The 18314-nt window shown below is 40.7% G+C and overlaps 1 long non-coding RNA gene across 1 annotated transcript in view; it reads left to right on the forward strand.

The window, feature by feature from the left end:
* The first annotated feature begins 1326 nt into the window (after window positions 1–1326).
* The window catches only part of LOC127568772 (uncharacterized), a 449928-nt gene continuing 432940 nt past the window's right edge, over window positions 1327–18314 (forward strand). Inside the window, exons 1-2 of the long non-coding RNA XR_007956064.1 lie at window positions 1327–1473; window positions 2856–2954. This is a non-coding gene — a long non-coding RNA (uncharacterized LOC127568772). The remainder of the gene's footprint in view (window positions 1474–2855; window positions 2955–18314) is intronic.

Genomic DNA, 18314 nt, shown 5'->3' on the forward strand with positions numbered 1-18314 from the left:
GGCTCTGATTGTACTCCTCTTGGGCCTTTTCCTTGGATTCCTTGTGAATGTAAAGGGGAAGTTTAAGGGAACTTCAAGCAGACAACTAGTAAGTCTGTTCTGTGGTGCAAAGTGCGAAGGTGGACTGCTGCAGGGTGAAGATGATGTGCTAGTTGCTGGAGATTCTCATGAACCCTTGTTGAAAGCTCATTTTATAGTTGCAGACTTGTTACATGTTAGTAGTGTGAAAGCACTTTCAGTTTATGAGCTCCCCTGGGAGATTGGTGGGTGCTTTGATTGCCACAAACTCAGTTAATAAGGAAGAAATAATTGCCTTGACGTGGAAAGGTCATTCCAGCTACCTGAAAGTTTTGTTGTTGTTTCACAGCTGCAAATAGCCCTGAGTTGACTGAGAATTTCAAAGATGTTTGCTCACCTTTCTTGTTTTGGGACTACAATTACAAATAATATAGGTTTAATTTAGCAATATCACACATGTTTTCTATAGCATCACTGAAAAGAATGCAGAGTCAAGACTTGGTTTGTTTACTAATTTAATTTCATTCAGATGGGGGAATAAAAATGAACAGGTTAACACTACCTCTTCAGAACTGAATCCTTCCTGGGATTATCCTCTGGGATGCTGTAGATTAGATGAGGTTTCTCCTTGAAGGAGATAACAATTATGCAAATCAGGTTTCTACTTGTGTCAGAAAGGCATTCTGGAATTTTAACTAGGGTTTGGTGGGGAAACTATTACTGGTTTCCTGTCTACATAAATCAGGTTAGCAACTGCTGGAAGGACAAAGAGGCTCTCTGAGATAAATGAAAAGGTGCCCTTTGTGGAAAAGGAAAGTCATGAGCTCTCCTATTGTGGACACTCCCATTTTCCTACCCTTCCAAAAATGCCTCTTCATCACATGCTTGGAAGCCAGCGGGAAGCCTGTTCATCAGCTGTTGCCAAACTCTCTATACGCATTTCCTGCCCCTTTCTGGTAGAAAACACACCAGTAGCATTTAAACATGGCTCAGCAGTCACAGTTGATGTAGCCCCTTTTGCCTCTGATAGACAGATGGAAAATTAACTCCTCAAAGAGGTTTTCTGCCAAAAAAACTGCTTCCAGTTAGAATTCGCTGCTTCTTATCCTTATAACAATCCAGGCTAATTAATCAAAGGGCCACAAAACAAACCTGTCACTAAAGTTTCAGTATTTGATTTGAGGTGAAAATGCATGGCATAATAATGTCACTGCTGCAATAGATTTCTGGTGTTGGCATGAAGCCATTTCATTAATTAACAAAGTATGCTTCCGAAAGTAGTGCTCTGTGGGGAACATGCTTCCATAGCAACAAGTGAATGTCATAGGACGAAAGACTTTCTGAACATACAGAATAATTCTGGAAAGGGAAAGGGGAATTTCCATTAACTTTTCGTGAAGTTTGCCATGGATTTTTCCCTCCACTCTGTTCTTTTGGTTAACTGGAAATTGCAAGGTAGGTTTGGGGGTTGGGATGGTAATGCAGTAGTATGTCAGTAGCAGGCTGGTGAATAACAACGGACTGTACCATCAGTGACCATGATGAGTTTGATAGATTTTTTTTTCCTTTTCATAATTGTCGTTACTACTACATTGCATACAGTTTAGAAATGTCCACAAGTTCTTGTGTCCTGGTGCTTAAGAGAACAAACAAGATGTTCTGTTCTTGCAAAGAGCATTCTGGCTTATGCCATAATGGTTAATAGTTTCTAAAAGGATGAGAAAATCTCAGTGAAGAAGGAAACTTGAACTATTAGGACCTGAAAACATGGAGTAGTTGTGTAGAGAGGGAAATGTGTCTATCATTGGTTAATTGAGGCCTCGCATCATAGGGTTGATTGAATCTTGCGATTTCTGCATTGAGCTGGATTCTGAATGATGCCTCCAGGCAGTTGCTCTTCCCCTAATAGAAGGTAAATTGAAAGGGATTTTGAGCTGCAGTACTCGAAAGCACTTTCCAGCAGGTGGCTCAAGAGCAACATGAACCAAAACCTTAGGTGTAGACTGTCTGGTTGTTTTCTCCAATAGTGAAGTGATAGCAAAAGGAAGAAAATATAACTTACAAAATATAGCAAGGAAATGAGCATCATATTTTTAAACTATTATTTTCATTCTGGACTAAAGTAAACCAGTCACAGGAAAGATAAATTATTGAAGCACTTATTTCCAGCAGTCAAAAATGTGATGAAGATTTAATTAAAAAGCTTGGTGGAAGAAAACATCTGGTTTGAATTCAGACAAATGAATGTTGCTATAGCAACTCTAAGGCAAGAATTTCAAAGTGAATTGCCTTTTGGATCTCTTCAGTCCAAGAAAGTGTATTTGAAATGCGAAACTGAAACAAAAATGAGGCATTCATTGATTATCTAATTGTTTCTTTGTGGGTGGTGGACATTGGGGTCTGTGAGGGTTGATTTGGTTTTACCAGTTATGGATATTTTAACTTCTCCAGATCTCCTTTCTTATGTAGGGAGACTAAAACTGTACAAACTTACTGGAAGTGTTTGAGGAAAATGTTCTCTCATTACCTCACTAGTATTTGTGCAGAGTGATGCTCTGGATGAAGTAATATATTTACTGCTAAGAATGAAGATAATACATTCTACACTTCATTGGTCCTAGTATGCTTCAGATGAAGTAGGTCACATTCATTGTAATTTGTCTGAATTTGTACACTAACAAGTGCTTCCAAATCTTTAATTTTAGATCAAAATAAAACATTTTTCTGGACTTTCTGGTACTCAGATGACCAAGATTATTTCTGTATTCATTGGCAGTCAAACAATGGTTAACAGTTCCTATCCCAAATTACTGACTTTCACATACTTTGTTTCTCAGTCCTGAAAATAAGTCAATGTTCATTTGGGAGATGGCAAATGCAATGATGGAAGATTGATTTGTTTCTTGTAACACCTCTCTGGACTATGAATGTAAAAGGTAAGCACAAGTCAAAGTTATTATCTCAAGGATAATATTACATGATTCATAGATTCAAAGAGTGCTTGATTTTTTAAAATGTTTTTTATTGTTTTCTGTTCCACATTTGTCTGCAAACATAAACAAGGAACCTTGTTTTTGTGATAAATGGTACATTTTGATTTCAGACAAATGTTAAGCTGTTAAAATGTTATACATGCAACAAATGAAACCAAGGGTACAGGAGGGTTCGGGGGAATATAGACAAGTTAAGCGAATAGGTGAGGATGAACTGTGATGTGGAAAAATGTGAAGTTATCCATTTTGGTAGATAATGTGGAGTATTTTTGAAAAAGTGGAAGATTTCAAAGGTGTTTGTGTTCAGCAGAACCTAAATGTCCTTGTACACAATCACTGGACTTTAACATGATGACACAGGAAGCAATTAGGAAGGCAAACGGTGTTTTGGCCTTTACTGCATGAAGATTGCATAGAGATGCCTTGCTCCAATGACACGGTAGAATGTTTTTTTCACTGAAAGGTTTAGGAAAAAGTCTAATGACAGGCAGACCATGAAAAGTCCTGCTTGAGCAGCTTCCGAAGGTTCCTGATTCCCCATTGACCTTATCTTGCTGTTATCAGCTCAAACCTCCATAAGTGAACAAAAGAAGTTTAGCCAATAGGACACACCAGTGAGCTCTGGGCATTTTCTTCCCACCCTCCTTGATCATAGTGATTTTCCTGAATCATTGATATCTAGTCTCGCCCATTTCCAACTTAATGACAGCCATCATTCTGATGGGTTGAAGTCAGACACAATGACATTGCTGATAGGAATTTTGTGAGATTAAATGGGATGCTTTATAAAATAGTGACATTGAACAACTGAAATTTAAGGCAAAAACATTGTTCTATTTGGTTCTGGTCAATTTGTTAGTGTTTTTTTTCTGCTGGCTTCACCCTGTTCCCAAGGACAAGCACTTGATCTAATCTAATAATATGCAATAAAACCATTGTTGTAAGTCTTATCTTTTGTTAGATTGATAAAACATAATTGACTGTTTTAAATTAAACACATTAACATTTTCATTATTTCTCTTCTTGTCTATGATTCTGTTCTCCATGAAAAGTTTAACAATTAAGGCATTTTGTAATAATCAAACAGGAACAGTATGATAATTTATTGTAACATATCCAGGGACAGATTTTCTGCCCATTGACTATGAATGACCAATCAATTATGATAACCGTTAAAGCCTGGAAATTACTGTTGGCAATATCACTGCATGAATGCCTATTGAAATCATATCAAGTTCTTCTCTCCGCCATTTTGACCGGAGCAATTACCCATGTAATATTAGTGGGCTAATACCACATTGTCACAAAGACTGGAACTAGGCACCGTGCATGCTGTTGCACAATTACATAGCTCAAATTAATTTCTAGGTTAAAATTAAGTACATTTATACTTGCAATGGCTTGGAACACCTTTTGGGAATATTTACATTATTATGTAATTTCAGGCACAGGATTCAAGATCCATTCAATATGATTTTAGTTGTTGTGGCAGCATTAAATTACAATTATCCTCCAAGACCTTCTGTCATTTACATTGCCAGTGTATTGAATCAGAGCCTGTGAAAAGTCCATTTTTTCCCAGCATCTGACAGATAACATTATGGAGAGGAGAAGCTGCTTAAGTTCCTTTTAGGTTCATTCTCATTTCTCCATGAACACGGCCAAATTATCCTTTGAGAGGGTTCTTTTTGATTGAATATTTCTTACTGATTTGAAAATAATTTTCCATTGTCACAGACTATTGCAACAAGCAGAAATCCAAGAATAAAGCCTGTTTAAATTTGCTACTCCGATGAGATTCTGTTTTTCTAAAAATGCAAGTATGGATAGCAACTTGCCTGTAATTTGCTTAAACAATTGAATGGCTGGGAAATGCTATTAGAAAATGTTTTAATTGAACACTTGTTTTGTACGTTGAAATCAAAGGATTCTATAGGCTGCTTTGGTCACATCAGGCAGATCAGCATCTTTGTAAAACTGTTTTACATTTCTTATCTGAGGGATGATTGACAATGGAAAACCAGAGGTAGCTTGGTTGGTGTAACTCATCTTCCTCGACTGCCTGTGTGTATAGATGCCCAAAACTGTCAAATTGGGTTCTATGCTAGTTGTAGGAACTACTTTCTATTGCCAAGTATAAATAGCCTTAAAGACAACACTGAAGGTTACTCCAAAGACAATCTGAAACATTTGTGGTGGGTTGGGGAGGGGGGTAGTTGAGGCTAATATTTTGTGAGACCTAACTGCCCTTTGATGGGTAATCTGCTCTAATATGCACTGCTCCACCCCATGTTTTGGTTTCCAAGTTGGCTCATTCATGGGGCTGTCTGAATCGTTGTCCTCCCCCCATCTAGTGTGGTGAGCTGATTCAGCACTCTACAGTGTGCCTTTAATATGAAATTGAAACCTGAATCATGAAATTGCTTGGGCCTTGCAATGCTGGAGTTAATAAGAGGCTCCGCAAGTAAACCAATTTTGAAACCATTTTGTTCAGGTTAAAAATTGCCCCGACCTTGTTTGCATCAGTAGCTAAAGATTGCAGATTATTGACTAGTACTATTTGATTCCTGTTATTCAATGGTGGATATAAATATAAAATCTTTTGAAGGGTTTAACTGTTTCCACAAAAGTTTCCTTTTAGCTGAAACAAAGACTGTAAAACATACAGATTTTGAGCGCTATCAGTCCAGACCCAATTCAGGTGTGGGATAGATAAAAGATCTCTGGGCTGTTTAATTTATTTAAGAATCAGCAAGAGATTAAAGCAATCCATCATACCACCATATGCAACAATAGTTTTTAAAGCAGGCAGATTTTCCATTATATTGGTGAAAGGAAAAATTTGTATAAAGGGTGTTTTTTTTTGTAGTGTATGGAAAGCCTTACTAAGGCTTCTGACTCTAATATTGGGCAATTGTTCTAAGCTGGACATTTGTTGGAAGTTTGTTCCAGGAGCCTTTGAAGAAAGGTCTCAAAATCAGTACAAAGTTTCTAGACAGCAGTGCTTCCCAACCTCCTGTATATTTCAAAGTCAAGGATTATCCATAGAAGGCACCTGAATGCACCAGAGAGGTACCACCAGCATTGTTTCTGCCAAGTCCACTGGCAGAATAGGCAAACTAACATCGGCATCCTCTCCTAGGTCAACATGTCTGGCATCAAGGCTTTGATGGGCAGACCATATCACTTGACTACCCACCACCAGATTCCTGAAACTGGCACAGTACTCCATGCTCCATCGTGGCAAAGATTACAAGGAGGACAGAAAGCTGTTTTTTCAAAGCCTCCTTGGGGGAAGAGTGGGGGTTAGCGAAATAACATTCCCATAGACTCTTGGAAACCCCTAGCCAAGATCACTTATAATGGAAAAAGCACATTTGCATTGGTATTAAGGACCTTGAATGTCTTTGGAAGCATGTGGAGGCCCAAAGTAAATGGTGGACAGAATGTTCCTAACTACCAGCTCTTCAAACACCACCTCCTCTCATCAGTCACCTCCAAACCCACAGAACTGGAGTGGAAATAAGTCATCCTTAACCCCACAGGCTGCTGAAGAAAGATTTTTTGTTGCTCTTTGAACTTTGCTCCTGACATTGTGCTGAAGACTGAAAGGCCTGAGACCATTGTTACATTAACTCCCACAGTTTTGCTTTAATTACCCATTTTACAATCGTAAAGAGAATGCACATGAACAGACTCGGGAAATGTGGTTGTAACTCGATCTATAAACCATTGGCAAAGAATTTTTTTTAAGGAGCAGTGGTTTAATGCACTTTAAATAAATACTAGACCAACACAAGTTGAAATATTTACATCTGATTTTTGAGTTACTCATTTTGGAAGCAAACATATTTAAACAATTAATCTTACTTGATAACATGAAATCACTGTATTGTGCCATTACACTTTTTGACATTGAAACATCACAGACCAATATTGGGATCTATAACTTACTTTGAGTTATTTGGAAATAGATTGGCCATAAAGTGAATAAAAAATGCTCAGCAAAGAAAATTAGCAAGAAACTTAATGTCATAGTGGTGTTGCTCAATTTAATTACAATAATATTTAATTATATATTTAAATTACATGTAGTTATTATATTGTGATTTAAATTATATATTGTAAGACCGTGCTTAGAACAGGATCATCATCTTTATGAAAGTAACAGTTTACCAATTTGGATTAATGTTGAAAATTAAAAAAAAACGCTGGGAAAATCCAACATGTAAACCTGTAAAATATTCCACTATGCTCATTGTGGTGTCCAGCTTTAATTCACTGTCTTTTAGTTATTTGTTGATAGCGCCCAAGCCAAGCCATTATCAGCCTTGGTTTGTTGTGACATTTTCAGGTAAAATGACCTAGTGATCAAATATCTTTTCCAGCTGGAGCTATCAAGAGTCATTAAGATACAATCATCTCTGCAGTGAAGTAGAGCTCAGAGTAGATATCATCTGTCTTCATTTTCATCATTTTAACACATTTGAGTCTAATATTTTTAAATGGAAGTTCTCACATTGTACAGTCTTCTGCTGAAAAAGCACATTAATTTTCAGCTCTATCTTTTGTTCATTGTCTTACCATGCATGTGGCAACAACAGTCATTCTAATCAAGAAACTGAAACGATTGTTTAAAGTGGTGACATTCTCAAAACTGTAAGATCTTCAGATACTGTGACTTTTACGCAATTTTGTGCTCCTCTGCCAGCAAAGCTTTCAACCATGTGCCAAATTATGATAAATCTGTGCTGATTTTTTTTTCACGCTTGAATCCTGCAATATTAAAGGGACCCTCAAGATTGGGCAATAGTGGCAGGTAATTCTATATGCTCCAGTATCTATTCTTCAAATAATCAGATAACCATGGAACTGAAAGTGAGACTTGTAGGAGGCTGTCCAGATTATAGTGTTTCTAATTTTAAGTGACACTTTTGGCTAGTTGCCTTAACTTCTTGCCAAAAGTCTGCAGACTCCTAATTCACTTATGCTAATTGAAGTCTAATGACATCATTGTGCCAGGATGCTAATTATAAATTCAGCAGGAGTGGAGAAACTGCTTTGTTTTTTCCCTCCAGCTGAAGACTGGCTGGAAGGTGAACAGAAGCCTGAATGAGCCCCCCGTAAATTCTTTCATTTCTGAAATCGGAAGGAACAGGGAAATACCTGTGGATCCTAAAAGGCAAATTTTGGCCTCCCCTGTCCCAGACTCCTTTGGGTGCAACTTGGACTGTGCTCTCGATCCTGTGCAGATGTAAACAATATGCCAGTTTAGTTCTGCCTGCCAATTCACATGACTGTTGTGCACAGCCAGCACTAATGGCACTGTTCATTGGCTGCATGCCTCAGCAGGAAAGTCCAGTAGAGTGAGTGCTCAGCTCTACTTAAAGTTAGCCTGCACAATTTAAAGAGGAGACACACTGGTGGCAGCAGCTGCTGACATATTTTCAGGAACTTATTCTTGCATGGAAGGGATTCAAAAATCACACACCACTGGAGAGCGTGAGCTGAAAGATTTTCAGGCGTTATACTGACAGCCGTAGAGGAGAACTGTAAAGAAGGAAAGATGTTCTGTATAAATAGGGATACAAGAGGCCCTCCTTCTGAAGAGTTCTCCAAAGGAAAGTGAGGATATAACTCAAGTGGTTAGACCGCACTTTGAAGTATTGTGTGCAATTCTGGTTGCCACGCTATAGGAAGGATGTGGTTGGACTGGAGAGAGTGCAGATTAAGTAACATCTTTTCCTTGCTGACAATCAACACAGGCACTCCTCAAGGATGCGTGCTTTGCCCACTGCCCGACTTTCCCTACACTTATGACTGTGTGGCTAGAGACAGCTCAAACATCATCTATAAATTCGCCGATGATACCACTGTTATTGGCAGAATCTCAGATGGTTATTGAGGAGGCGTACAGGAGTGAGATAGATCGGTTGGTTGAGTGGTGTCACAACAACAACCTCTCACTCAGCATCAGCAAGACCAAGGAAATGATTGTAGACTTCAGGAAGGGGAAGTTGGGAGAACACACATCAGTCTTCATTGGCGGGTCAGCAGTGGAAAGGGTGAGCAGCTTCAAGTTCCTGGATGTCAACATCTCAGGGGATCTATCTTGGGCCCAGCACTTTGATGCAATCATGAAGAAGGCACGCTAGTGGCTTTAGCTCATTGGGAGTTTGAGGAGATTTGGTATGTCACCGAAGACTCTTGCAAATTTCTACAGATGTATACAGTAGAGAGTATTCTGACTGGTTGCATCATGGCCCGGTATGGAGGCTTCATTGTGCAGGATTGAAAGAGCCTGCAGAGGGTTGTAGACTCAGCCAGCTTTATCATGGGCACAACGCCCCCCCCCGCCTCATCATTAAGGACCCTCACCACTCGGGGCATGCCCTCTTCACGTCACCACCATCGTACCATCGGGGAGGTGGTACAGGAGCCTGGAGACCCCCACTCAATGCTTCAGGAACAGCTTCTTCCCCTCTACCATCGGATTTCTGAACAGTCCATAAACACTACCACGTTGTTCCTCCTTTTGCATTATATAGTTATTTTTGTAATTTTTTTTGTCTTTACGTCTTGCACTGTGCTGCTGCCACAAAACAGTAAATTTCATGACGTGTCAGTGATAATAAACCTGATTCTGATTCTGAGAGGAGATTCACTGGGATATTGCCTGGAATGGAGGGCTATGGTTGTAAGGCTGGGTTTGTTTCCCCTGGAGTGAAGGATGCCAAGGGGTGATCTGATAGAGTTATGTAAAATTCTACAAGATAGTTGGTTAGAATATTTCAAAAACAATAGTGTATAGGTTTAAGTTGAGAGGAAGGAGTTTTAAAGAGGATTTGAGGGAAATTTTTTTAACACAAAGAGTGGTTGATAATTCAACTCACTGCCTGAGTGGGTGGTGGAGTCAGATATAATAAATATGTTTAAGAGGCATTTAGGCAGGCACTTACATAAGCAAAATGTAGCAGGATACAGACCTAGTGCGGACAAATGGGAATAGTGTAGATGGGCAAAAAGGTTGGCATGGACGTGGTGGGCCAAAGAGCCTGTTTCTGTGCTGTACAACTCTATGACAGATCGGCTGATGACAATTGAAATGGATTGTCTAGGAGGACAAAGCTAGAGGTCAGATCTGAAGAACTGGATGTGGTATTGCAAGAAGAATAAAGATCTTGTACAAGCACTCAAGCTCAGTGCATGCATCTTCTCATGCCATATTCTCTGCTTTACACTGTGATATAGACAATTCACCATGCTCCTGTAATTCATTGACCAACAGCCTGCTTTCAGGACTCATATCTGACATTTGTATTCTACTCTTCATTCCTCACACTGAGCCCTGCTTCAAATCTGATATTCACAGCTCAGTTCTGGCATAAACTACCAGCTATCCAACTTTGGAAGGTTTGCCCTGTGGATCATTCACTCGCATTTTCTTCAGGATGAGATGGTGCATAATCTTAGGCAACAATGACTAAAATCAACAGGGGACTGTGCTTGCCATAACTAGAGCGGCCATAACATGGGCTCACTGAAGTTGTAACCTTCCAAGATGACAATATCTTTAATCTAAATCTGTTTCTCTTGGCCCATTTTCCTCTGGACATGCATGAAGCAGTTATGAATTGAGCTCATTGCTGTGAGACTGGAGTTGTCTTCAGGCTGATCAGACAAGCCTCCATCCCTAAAGTTGGCAGTGAATTAGACCTGAATGGTATAAGCATGCAGCTCCTGCCTCCCTCCCCCTCCCTCACTGCAACTCCATTCTAATGTTTTTTCTGATGGTCAAAAACTGAAACCTTATGGGTGGGTGGGCAGTTTAGGAAAAAACAAGACATTGCTGAAGACGAGGACACAATCTATTTAACATTGCTGTCAACAGTGCACAGAATTTAAAGACTGGTGATGAAGTACTGGTCATGAATGACCTGGTGCCATGGAAAACAAATTCCAAGAGCATCTCGCTGGAGAGCAGGGTTGCCCATGGGTTCTGCTGGAAAGGAGTGGTGTGGCCTCCAGTAACAGCCTGATGGGTGTGGATGATGCAATGCTTAGTGTCGTGGGGAGTGCCTGTCATTGGAAGCATCCTTTTAATTTTTAGGAAGTACCTCATCAGCTTACAATGTCTCCACACATTTATATAGCAGCATGTCACATTTCATTCTGAAACAAAACCGATTTTCAGCCTAGAAGGTGTACTGAAGGCCTGAAATAGGGCATGCATCCAGAATCTCATGACACGAATGAGAATCCTATTAACCAAGAAGTAACAATATTGTACTTGAATTTGGGAAGGGATTACTAATTAATGTAAAATAGCATAAGAAATGCAAAAAAATTTTACCTAAATTTATTCTGTTGAATTATGTTCATGCTACTATGCTAGATTTAACTTTTTGCAACAATTTACAGCATCATGAAATTAGTTTGAATCTTGAATTGCTATTCAGTTTTGGAATAATTAGATATGCTCTCATAGGCTACACTCCATTGTGGGACCATAGCTCCTTGTGACACTTAATGGTTCTAGTGCCATCTGTAGAGAGGGCGTGTGCAGGAAGGCAGAATGTTGGCACCTTCCACAGTAAGGACGGATTTCCAGCATCTGCAGTTTTTTTTTAATTTTTCCAATCACAGTCCAGGGGTTAACGTAATTATTCTGTTAGCTGCTGACCAAACAGCCCAAAGCATTATGGGACTTTTTTGGCAGTGGAAGTGACAAAGAAATGACATTATGAATTTTCAATTGCTTGAGTTTAATAATACTGTGTGGCCTTGGTGGAATGGTGGTGAGGGCACTTAATAAAATGGAAAGGAATCAAAGGAATCATCTGATGTGAAATCTATAGAAGTTAATTAGCAACTTGAGGGGAGGGAAGTATAATCCCAGAAGATTTGTTTTTTTTTGGGAGAATTTTGATAGTTGAATAAAATTAAAAGAAGCCATTCCTTTAGAAGACAGCTGAACACAAAAAGACGTTGAATGAAACTAAATTTGATAGCTTCAGAAAATGGGTGTGGGAAGCGCATTGTGCAATTAACCTTCAGAGGTTGCTTCTGATTTAAGCAGCCTGTTCACTAGCATGATTGCTGCATGCATCTGCTCTAGTTGTTCTATGGGTTAGCAAGTCTCAGGAGGGAACCACTACTGTGAGTACCTTGTGGCATGTAAAGCTAAATGCTGGGAAGAATTTTGCCCTTGTAGAGGCTAGAAGCAGGGGATATAGTTTCAGAATACTCAATCCATGCCGTAGCAGCTGTGGAATCTAAATCCAATTAATAATCTGGATTTTGGGGGGGTTGGGGTGAAATTGGGGGTAAAACATGCCAACGTCTCTTATAAAGCACAGAAGCAGGCCCTTTGGCTCACCCTGTCTATGTCGACCATCAATAATCCATCTGCTCTAATCCCATTTTACAGCACTTGGTTCATGGCCTTGTGTACTTTAGCAATTCATGCTCACCTAGATACTTTCTAAATGTTGTGAGAGTATCTGATTCCATCACCCACACAGGCAGTATTTTTCAGATTGCCACCACCCTCAGCAAAAAAATATTCTTCATATTTCCTCTAAACTTCTTACCCTTATTCTAAGCAGATGCTCTCTTGTTTATGATACCTGTTATGGGGAAAAAGCTTTCAAATATCTCCCCTGTCTATGCCCCTCATAATTTTGTATACCTCAGTCAAGTCCCCCACAGCCTCCTTCATTCCAAGGAAATCAAATCCAGCTCATACAGTCTCTCCTCCTAAATGAAACAATCCATCCCAGGCAAAATCCTGGTGAATCTCCTCTGTACCTTCTCCAGTACAATCATGCCCAGAACTGCATGCAGTCCTCCAGCTCTGACCTAAGTAATGTTTTATAAATTTGTACTATAACTTCCCTGCTCTTATATTCTATGCCCCAGCTAATGAAGGCAAATATGCTGCATACCGTTTTTGCACCTAATTTACCTGTGGTGCCACCTTCAGGAATCCTCGGACTCATACACCAAGGTCTCTCCATTCCTCAGTACACCTAGGGCCATAATCTTCATTGTGTATGTCCTTCAGTTGTTTATCCTTCTAAAACGCATCACCTTGCACTTATCAGGATTAAATTCCATCTGCCATTGCTCTGCCCATTTTACCATCTGATCAGTATCCTAAGACTATTTTCATTACTATCCACTACACCACTAATTTTTATGGGATTTGCAAACTTATTAATCATACCTCTGACATTCATATCCAAATAATTAATGTTTGTGTCAAACAGTAAGGGTCCCAGCACTGATCCCTGTGCACACCACTGATCATACATTTCTAATCACAAAAGCAACCATCCACTATCCTCTTCTGCCTTCTATCATCCAGTTTTGGTTCCAGTTTGCCAACTTGGCTTGGATCCCATGAGCTTTGATCTTTTGGACCTGTCTGCCCTGCAGGACCTTGACAAGGGCCTCACTGAAGTCCTGCACTACCCACATCAACATATTCTGTTACTCCTTCAAAAGATTCAATCAAATTGATCAGACAGGATTTCCTTCCAACAAAGCCATTCCGCCTTTCCAAGAGTAAGTTAACCTTGTCCCTTAGGATTTTTTCCAATAACATTCCTATTGCTGATGTTAGACTCACAGCCCTGGAGTTACCCTACTGCCATTCTTAAATAAAGGTACCACATTTGCTGTCTGCCAATCATCTGGCACCTCATCAGTGGCCAGTGAAGATTTAAAAATCTCTGTCAGGGATCCAGCAATCTCCTCCCTTGGCACCCCTCCGCCCCCCCCATAGCAGCCTGGGATACATCTCATTAGGTCCTGGGGATTTATTTACCTTTAAGCCCTCAGAGTCATCTGACACCTTTTTAATGCTAATATGTTCTAGAATTTCACTGCCCTGCTCCCTGGATCCCCCAACCACAATGTTCTTTTCCTTAAATGAATACAGATGATAAGTATTCACTTCAGATCTCAGGCTCCGTACACCGATCCCTAATGTGCCCTACTCTTTCCCTGGCTACCCTCTTGATCTTAATGTATTTATGAAAAGCTTTGGGATTTTCCTTAATCCTACCTGCCTGTGATATTTCATAGCTCCTCTTTGCCCTCCTGATCCCTTTTTTAAATACTCATACACTTTTTACACTCCTGAATGACTTCCCTGTTTTCAGTTATATCTGTCATATACATGCTATTTTCTCATCACCCAGTCCTCACCATCCCTTAACATCCAGGATTTCCTGGACTCACTGCCCTTACCTTTCACCCTTGCAGGAACACATTGGCCCTGAATTCTCACTATTTCATATTTAAATGTGGACCACAAGTAGTTTATCTTAGTCTGCTTTTACCAGGTCCAGCATAATGATGTTGAAGTTGGCCTTTCCCCAATCTAGGACCTCAATCTCCAGACCATTTTTATCCCTTTCCTTAATTACCTTGAAACTGACTGAGCTTTGGTGACTCTCTCCAAAGTACTCTTCTAATACCATTTGCCTGGCTGCATTCCCCAGTATAGCCTCTTTTGTGGAGATAAATCTGCAAGGCTACAGAGAAAAACAACAAAGAGAGATTTGCTCTGATGGTGAGTTGGCACGGACATGATTGCCTTAATGGCTTCCTTCTGTGCTGTAAGCATTCTAGGATCTTGTGAATGTGAGAAAGGGCTTGAGAGGTCATTTTGCCAACTCCTGCTCCCTTTCATTATGTCTCAATGCTCTTATGCAACACTTTGCCGACATTAATCTGTTGAAGTATTTCAGGCAATTTGGAAGTCAATTTGTGAAGGGAGACATTGAAGGAAGGTACAATGTGGAAGGGAGATGACAACTTCTCCCAAAGGTGGTGAATCTTTGGAATCTCCACTCCAGGAAGCTGCAGAGGCTGAATCATTAAGTGTACTTAATGATAGCCACGATACGGCCATGATAAATAGATTTTTGGTTTATAGCAGAGTCGAGAGTTATGGGGAACAGGCACGAAAGTAGATCTTTTTGGATCCTGTACTGACATCTTAGTAGAGGAGGTAGCAAGGAGGATGATGAGGTCTAACCACAGAGGGCCAGGATCCACTCTGGACGGACTGCAGTGAGAAGAGACAGCTATGCCATCAATGTCAGGTTCATTGATTTTCATTGCTGCATAATCACCATGACAGATCCTGCAATTGCTGTGCTTGCCTCAGAGAGTACACCTCAAGCAGGTGGTAGCTTTAAATGAAGACTTCTTGCTTGAGGGTCACACACTGTCCTTTCTAAGGTTCAGACAGCAGAACTGCTGCATAAGCAACGTAGGTGGATTTGGTCTCTTATTGACAGTGTTCCTCCCTACCCACTCCCCAGCCTTATCCTGCTCTGTCTATCTCCACTTTTTCTCTTGGTTATGCAGAATTCCATGGAGAATGCCTAGAAGTAAACTCATGACTTTGAGAAATTGAATTGTGCAGAATCTTTGAGGACAAATCAAAATTCTTCAACACCTATCATGTCTCTTCCAATGGAGCTTTGAAAATTCCAGGAGGTGCTGAACTCCAGCAGCAGTTCTGACGAAAGATTATTGTCCTGAAAGATTATTGTCTTGCTTTCCACAGATGCTCTATGACCAGCATTTTTATACCAATCAGCAGGAATCAATCAGTAATGTATTAGAAAATACTGATTCTTGTAAATAGATTTACATAAATAAGGATGGATATAGAAGCTCCTTTCTCTTTCTGAATGCATAATCATGGGAGGATAAGAGATGGCTGAAGCCTTGAGCTTCAATATACCGGTCTTGCATTGCATCCTCATTGTGCACTGGCTGAGGTCACACCCTAACTATTCTGAGAAAGTGCTTTGGAGCCAAGCGTTAAAGGTGAAATATGAAAAAGATGCTTCAAAAAAAGGGTAAAATACTGTTTTCATTAATGGAACATGATGAGCTGTAATGGAGCTATCCAAGCATTAGTTCTGGTAACTTTACAATTCACAATGTTAATGATCTGAAAAAGGGATTGTAAGCTGAATGCCTGGTGAGGATAGATCATTGTTGGTGGATATGACATGTCAATGTAGAACTCGGAAGAAGTTAGAAATCTCTTCAGGCAAATAAGCAGCAAGTAATATGTAGTACTGACAAATGTTAGTTTATTGCAAATAGGCTCTAACAATTTTAATACCAGATAGTCAGAGGACCATAACCATGCATGTGACAAAGCATGAGGAATATTTCATTTCGAGAATCTATTCATTCTCATACCCATTCTACTTGATGAAACAGATGTTGAAAATGGTAACGCAATATTTGAATGAACTGCCTATAAAAGCCTGGGTCTGAGAGGATAAAGTTGCTGCGTGGCATTAAAAGGAATGTTATAGGAAGCTGGCTGAAGACCATGACATAATGGCCTAGAAATTCTAATGGATGCTAATGGTTGTATCAGCAGCATGCCAATCACTGTTTATCATGAACCTGCCACTACAACTGCCGCTCTGGACAGACTGCAGTGAGAAGAGACAGCTATGCCATCAATGTCAGGCTCATTGATTTTCATCAGGACAGGATGAGATGTACCCCAGGTTGCTGTGAGAGGTGAGGGAGGAGATTGCGGAACCTCTGACGAGGATCTTTGTGTCGTTCATGGAAAAGGGAGAGGTTCTGGAAGATTGGAGGGTTGCGGATGTTGTTCCTTTATTCAAGAAGGGGAGTAGGGATAGCCCAGGAAATTATAGACCAGTGAGTCTTACCTCAGTGGTTGGTAAGCTGATGGAGAAGATCCTGAGAGGCAGGATTTATGAATATTTGGAGAGGTATAATATGATTAGGAATAGTCAGCATGGCTTTGTTAAGGGCAGGTCCTGCCTTACGAGCCTGATTGAATTTTTTGAGGATGTGACTAAACACACCGATGAAGGGAGAGCAGTAGATGTAGTGTATATGGATTTCAGCAAGGTGTTTGATAAGGTACCCCATGCGAGGCTTATGGAGAAGGTGAGGAGACATGGGATCCAAGGGAACATTGCAGTGTGGATCCAGAACTGGCTGGCCCACAGAAGGCAAAGAGTGGTTGTTGAAGCATTGTATTCTGAGTGGAGGTCGGTGACCAGTGGTGTACCTCAGGGATCTGTACTGGGACCCTTACTATTTGTGATTTTTATAAATGACCTGGATGAGGAAGTGGAGGGGTGGGTTAGTAAGTTTGCGGATGACACGAAGGTTGGGGGTGTTGTGGATAGTTTGGATGGCTGTCAGAGGTTACAGAGGGACATAGATAGGATGCAGAGTTGGGCTGAGAAGTGGCAGATGCAGTTCAACCCAGATTAGTGTGAAGTGGTTCATTTTGGTAGGTCAAATATGTTGGCGGAATATAGTATTAATGGTAGGACTCTTGGCAGTGTGGAGGATCAGCGGGATCTTGGGGTCCGAGTCCATAGGACGCTCAAAGTGGCTGCGCAGGTTGACTCTGTGGTTAAGAAGGCATATGGTGTATTGTCCTTCATCAATCGGGGAATTGAATTTAAGAGCTGTGAGGTATTGTTGCAGCTATATAGGTCCCTGCTCATAACCCACTTGGAGTATTGTGCTCAGTTCTGGTCGCCTCACTACAGGAAAGATGTGGAAGCCATAGAGAGGGTGCAGAGGAGATTTACAAGGATGTTGTCTGGAATGCGGAGCATGCCTTATGAAAGCAGGTTGAGGGAACTCGGCCTTTTCTCCTTGGAGAGACGGAGGGTGAGGGGGGACCTGATAGAGGTGTATAAGATGATGTGAGGTATTGATAGGGTAGATAGTCAGCGGCTTTTCCCCAGGGCTGAATTGGTGGCCACAAGAGGACATAGGTTTAAGGTACTGGGGAGTAGATATAGAGGAGATGTCAGGGGTAAGTTTTTTACTCAGAGAGTTCTGAATGCATGGAATGGGCTGCCAGAAACGGTGGTGGAGGCTGATACGATAGGGTCTTTCAAGAGACTGTTAGATAGGTATATGGAGCTGAGTGAAATAGAGGGCTATCGGTAAGCCTAGTAATTTCTAGGGTAGGGACATGTTTGGCACAGCTTTGTGGGCTGAAGGCCCTGAATTGTGCTGTAATTGTTCTATGTTTCTATGTTCTAACCTTCAGTTGCCCTTGGGCATTGTTGGGATGCAAACATTGGTGGATTGAGGCTGGGAGAACAGGAGATGACGATCCCAATGGGACCCGCGGTGGGGATGGTGATCAAGCAAATGGAAGGGGATCAGGATCTGGCCAATCGGAGGGTCAGGGGAGTAACGATCAGTGGGTTGGGAGAAAACTTGGAGAGTGGAGGATGTTGGGCGCTGAGCCAA

The sequence above is a fragment of the Pristis pectinata genome, chromosome 3 (genome assembly GCF_009764475.1).
Source record: "Pristis pectinata isolate sPriPec2 chromosome 3, sPriPec2.1.pri, whole genome shotgun sequence".
Lineage (NCBI taxonomy): Eukaryota > Metazoa > Chordata > Chondrichthyes > Rhinopristiformes > Pristidae > Pristis > Pristis pectinata.